Consider the following 5,911-nt stretch of genomic DNA (forward strand, 5'->3'; position numbering starts at 1 on the left):
TCGGTTGACTCTGTGATATTGTGTAGTTACCTAATCTTGTTTTTATCCATGAAATATCTACGTTTTAGACAAATTGAGCTGTGAATCATGTTAAAAATAATGTTTAGGCTATATTCTTATTCTATTGCGACCTATTGAGGTCGTCTCTGTTCTCCTTTGTTATCACATCATGTTATCATTATTTGGGCTGATTGGCATGATATTTGTGAGCCCGAGGGGCTGGAGAGTTTGATGATTGAGTTGGGGCCTGAGAGCCGTGTTGGGAGAGATATTTGTGGATCGAGCTGCATGCCGCAGCAGGCCATATTGGCTTTATATATATTATTATTATGTGGATCAGGTTGCACGCCGCAGCAGGCCTTATAGACTTTATTATTGTTGATGGTATCGGGCTGCACGCCGCAGTAGGTTTTATTGATTCATGATGGGATCGGGCTGCACGCCGTAGCATGCCATGTTGGCTTATATTAGTGCTTGTGTAGGATCCGCCCTTACAGAGTCTGACATACCAGCGGTGAGCGCAGGTACCGTACAATGCTAAGTGACTGAGTGTGCTGAGTGATTGAGCGTGATGAGTGGGAGTGCGAGATAGTGAGATTGAGTACTCTAAGAGTGTGAGTACATGAGTTCATCACTGTGATTCATTGCATTTGATATGCATACTTGACATACATGCATAGAGATGCATTTCCTCATGCTACACGGTTTTGTGACATTCATGATTTCACATGCACATTGACATGTAGGCATAGAGATGTACTTTTTTCATACTGTCTGAGAATGAAATATCTTATCTGTTGTTGAAAATTTCTGGGAAAAATCATAGTTTTCTGATTTAATCATATTTTGGTGATTTCGGTGAAAGATTTGGGTTTTACTGTTATACTTGAAAAGCATGCCTATTTTTTCGTAACTGTGAACGAGCTGAGCATCATATCTTTTAGTTATTACTTGTGCTGCTTTTATTATATTGTTACGAGTTGTTCTTCGCTATTGGTGTTGGATTCTGACCGTTGTCCAAACTCCTTATTGAGTACATGGGACCGGTTGTACTCATACTACACTTCTGCACCTTGCGTGCAGAATTTGGAGTTGATGTTGCTGCGAGTGGCGGGAGCTGGCATTGAAGATGCACCTGTGTTCCGGTTATAGCTGCCTCTTGTTCTTGGTAGCTTTAGATTTATAAATCTTCTTATGTACGTTTCAAACAGATGACGTATTTATTTCGTACCAGCTTTGTGAACTCTAAATCGTAGAAACTCATGATTTGTACTACCAATCCGTGAAAAATTGTATAAAATTCAGTTATTTCGTTTTTGACTCTTATCATTATCATTATATTATGGTTTATTGTTAATTGGCTTACCTAACGGGTTGGGTTAGGTGTCATCGCGACTAGTTGAATTTTGGGTCGTGACATGGGTACAATGGCTGAATTCTTATATTATTTCCCAAAAATTCTTAAAGACATCACGTGCCTTCCGAAAACCAATCAAGAGCCTCAATTACTGCATATTTTCAGCTCACCTCTCGCAATATAACCATCAAACAATTGCTCAAATTGATCATTATTAAGTTCCCTAGTCCTGCAAGTTAGTACTGCATCCCTGCTCGACCATGTAAGATCCGAACCACTTTCTTTCCTTTTCTTGACAGAAAGCTTCGCCTGCTTCAACACATGATTTAGATGGAATTAAAACTTGACAACTAATACTTTCAAGTTTGAAGTGAACTTCCTATAAAATAGTGAATAGTTCGATATCAACATTGAGAAATATGTAAACAGATAAAAAAACCTTGTAGACCACCACAGTTGATGCAACCTGAGCAGAGATCCAACTATCTCTTTTTCAATTGTTGAGTGTCTATGACTTGAGTTATTCTTATCTCACATAAAGCATAATTTGTTGAAAGGGATGAAAGAAAAGCAACAAATAAAAAAGATCAAGTTATTTTCTCCCTAGTGACTAGGGTAACAATTGATCACATAAAAGTAACTGCAATATGATTTACAGATCTCCTATTGTTCATCTTGTACTTGAAACAATCCAACACCTTAGCAAATAGTAGTAGCTAAAGATTTTATAAGTTTGTAATGCTTCACAATTGCTCTCCAATCTTCTAGGCGCAATTCTAGCAATTTTCAGTAAGGACGCCTCAATGTAGTAGCACTTTACTTCTTGAATTTAAATCACACTTTTCATCTCTAATTGCAAAAAAGGATTATTTATAAGAACAAAACTTGTATTATGCTTTCATTTCTGCATAAAAAGTCAAGACTTAAACACCTCTAAAGCGCACATATAAGACAAATAAAAAAGGCAAACTTGATTTTTAATAGGACCAACAATGGTACCGAATTGAATGTAAACAGCAAAGGCAGGCTTCATCATCAAGATCCATGGCATAGAGATGTTGAACGTTCATGAAGATTTAGCAAATAATGAAAAAATTATATATAGCCAAATACAAGGAGCTTTTCTAAGAACAAAGGGTACCAAGAATATAATTGAAATACCTGAACTGTTTTATACACCTGCTGCACATCTAGATACCTTTCTTCTGCAAATTTGTTTTAGTCGATCAGTCGAACAACTATCATGAGCCAGTACCCAACAGAAGCATGCCACTTCATATGGCATAATGGATCCCGCGATGATCTTTCAAGGTCAAGAGGAAAAATTATCAGCTGCTAAGACCATAAATTTGCAGCAAAATTACACTGAAAAAGTACCTTTTTTGCTCAGTCAAATCTAAATAATCGCAAGTAACATCTTGTCTTCATACACATTTCTTCTGACCTAGATATCAATGAAAAGAAAAGAAAATCAATGAAATTAATTATCTATATCTTAGTAGTTAAATAGACACTACATACAAAGACGAATGAAAGCTTTCTCCTAATAATGAACCTGACAAAAAGATATTGATAATTGTAGCACGATCAAGATGTAGAGGTAGAGCACCATAAAAGAATAATAATATTCATTCTCTTCTTCTGAAAAAGCAAATGTAAATGTTATGTATCAATGAATTGTATGGAACCTAAGCAAGGATTGATTACCATGTTTGAAGGAATCCATAGTTGAAATTGTAATATATTTCAAATCAAGAACAAAGATGAGTTCATTAAGGGGAATAAACTATCAGCAGATAAAGATAGTATAATTAATTAAAGAAATTATGGTTTAAATAATGTTTAATTTACTTATCATGTGAACAAAAAGCAGTTCACCTTAGGTCTTTGATCACTCATCTAACTACATAAAAGTCTAAACAATTGAAATTCAAAGGGATTCACACAGAGATACATGAGTATATTGTTTATAATATTTAGTATAACATTAGCAACTACTATATTTTTTACTGCCATACCTATAGTTGCCAAAACATCTCTTAAATGTCCTATCATTATGTCATCATAAGTCCCGGGGTTGCAAAATGATAGATGTTAATGTTATATATTACCTATGAAAAAAAGTTGGAATAAAAAATAATTGAATTGTTTTTTCCCTTTCGTATAACATCTCCGCTGGATCGATGTTGTTCCCTTTCATTACACATTTTTTCCAGATGGAAATCCAACGTGCTTAGTACTATATTGTTATTTGAGCACCTAAGCTGAAAATTTGCATAGAAGCATTTGAACAAATAGCCATATGCATATACAGTATTCATCAACTTTGTTTTTGAAAAAAGAGGAAACAATCTTATACATTGAAGTAAAAAAGAAAAATAAAGCACAAATGTAAAAAATAACTTTATAGGCTAGTGAAGATTATAACTCAATAGTCTACAAAAAAAAAAATATTAGAGTCGAAGATTTACATGCTCACCAAGAAAGAATAGAAGAACATGGCAGAACTCATAAATATTCTTCGTCCTCCGTTTTCTGGCTTTGTTATTGTATTTCGCTGATTGGGATGAATGTAAGTTTTGGAGTGTGATCCTCGATGTTTTACATGTACACAACAAAACATGAGGATAATTAAACAAAAGTTGAATACCATAAATAAAAATAGATAACAAAATAGAAAAGGACAAAGGAAAATACCAAAGATAAATTAATACTCACCAGAACAAAATAAATTCAACTAAGGAGATCACTTAAAGGAGAAATAGATCAAGTTAGAAAACATACTAATTGATGAGTAAAAGAGAAAGGCAGAGGAAAATGAAAACAAGCAAAAGTGAAGATAATTCTAGATTTAGAGGTGTTCAATTACATGCTAGTAATAGCTTCAATTACATGCTCCCTTCTTTCGGCAAGAAATGGGTTGTAATATTAGGAGATTAGACCGAGGAACTCAGGAGGACGACTTTAGTGGAGGATCAAAAACTGAGCAATAAACTAAAGTAATAGTATTCTATATCTAAAGTGTGTACACGTGTATGCTGAAGGATAAGTCTAATACATGTGTCCATGGGAGAATTGCAGCATAATTCAATGACCAGTCAGATAGGTTTAACAGCGTCAAAATGACCAATCAAATAGGTCCAACAATGCAGTACAATTTTTATTACCTTTTGTACAATTAGTTAGAGTCAATTTCTCGTATGGTCACTGGACTAATATAATTTGTCTATGAAAGTCACTTTACTTTATTTTTTAACTACAAAATCATTATACTTTGCACATTATAACTCAAAAGTCACTCAACACTTTTAGGGTTTTATTAAATATTATTTTTCATATTTCTTTTCAGCCCAACCATTTAAAAAATCAAAAAAATCCATTTAAATCATGACTCGTCGTTCCATGACCCGACCCATTTTCTCTTATTTATGTTATAAAAAACGTAAATGTTACTTTGTTGTAGTGTATTATGTTGCCTCTCAGTATAGTTATACTGAATGTATACATTGGTTTCAAAGTATTAAATAAAGAATAAGGAATTAATCTTAACAAACTAGAGGAGCTAAATTTGAAAGTAAAACAAGAAAATTAGCAGCGTTGAAGTGAAAGAAAATATAAAGGAGGAAGGAAAAATAAAAAAAGTATTAATGCTTGAAATTTTGACTGAGAAATATTAATATAAGAGTAAATTAAAAGATAATATCCTCGATGTTTTAGAACAAGAACGTGAATTGCTTATAGTAAAGATAATGTTACTAGACGACCATTTCTAGTTGATTTGATTTAATACTTTGCTTAAACCAGTATGTTGAAAACCAAGATAATTAACAATAAAATAATATTTACGTTTTTTGTAACCAAAATAAGAGAAAGTGGGTCGGGTCAAAGAGCGGGTTGAGTCACGGTTTAAATAGGTGCTTTTTTTTTTATTGTTTAAATAATTGAGTTAAAAAAATATGAAAAATAATATTTAATATGACCGAAATATGTTGAGTGACTTTTGAGTTATAATATGTAAAGTATGATGACTTTCCGGTTACAAAACAAAGTAAAATGACTTTCATAAATAATTTTTATTAGTTCAATGAGGACTCCAATTAGTTAAGGCAGTGTTCGTACACCTTGTACACTTATATATAGTAGTAAAAAATTGTACATGGGTTTAGTATCAATTGATCGTTTTAGTGATCTAAATATAGTATTATGTATATAGGCCACAGAAATATTATTTAGTAAGGTATGAGCTTTATATGTGTAGAAACTCGTTAACTTTTCAGTTACTATTATTGATCGACCAATAATTGAAACGTTACCTCTTCTGAAGAGTTACGCATGTTCTCTTTTATATAATGGTTCAGGTCTCCCTATAAGTTAGATAACGTTTTCTTTTCTTCTTTTCCCATCTGAGAGAAGAACGCTTGAAGGAGTTCTCAAAGGCTTAGAAGTTTCCTTAATTGGGAATCAAGAACCATATCTCAACAATCCCTCTTTAATGGATCAAGGTTAGTACTGATAGATGTCTACTAATTTACTAGAGATCGAATGTCGATTGAT

General features: G+C 33.1%; 1 long non-coding RNA gene across 1 annotated transcript; it reads right to left on the reverse strand.

The window, feature by feature from the left end:
• Positions 1 to 1,419: 1,419 nt before the first annotated feature.
• Positions 1,420 to 4,367, reverse strand: LOC107831955 (uncharacterized). The gene is made up of 5 exons (XR_012699273.1): positions 4,227 to 4,367; positions 3,837 to 4,106; positions 2,735 to 2,801; positions 2,519 to 2,660; positions 1,420 to 1,666 (listed from the first exon to the last, which is right to left on the reverse strand). It is a non-coding gene; the product is annotated as an uncharacterized LOC107831955 (long non-coding RNA).
• Positions 4,368 to 5,911: the final 1,544 nt, after the last annotated feature.

The sequence above is a fragment of the Nicotiana tabacum genome, chromosome 15 (genome assembly GCF_000715075.1).
Source record: "Nicotiana tabacum cultivar K326 chromosome 15, ASM71507v2, whole genome shotgun sequence".
In the NCBI taxonomy this organism is placed as follows: domain Eukaryota; kingdom Viridiplantae; phylum Streptophyta; class Magnoliopsida; order Solanales; family Solanaceae; genus Nicotiana; species Nicotiana tabacum.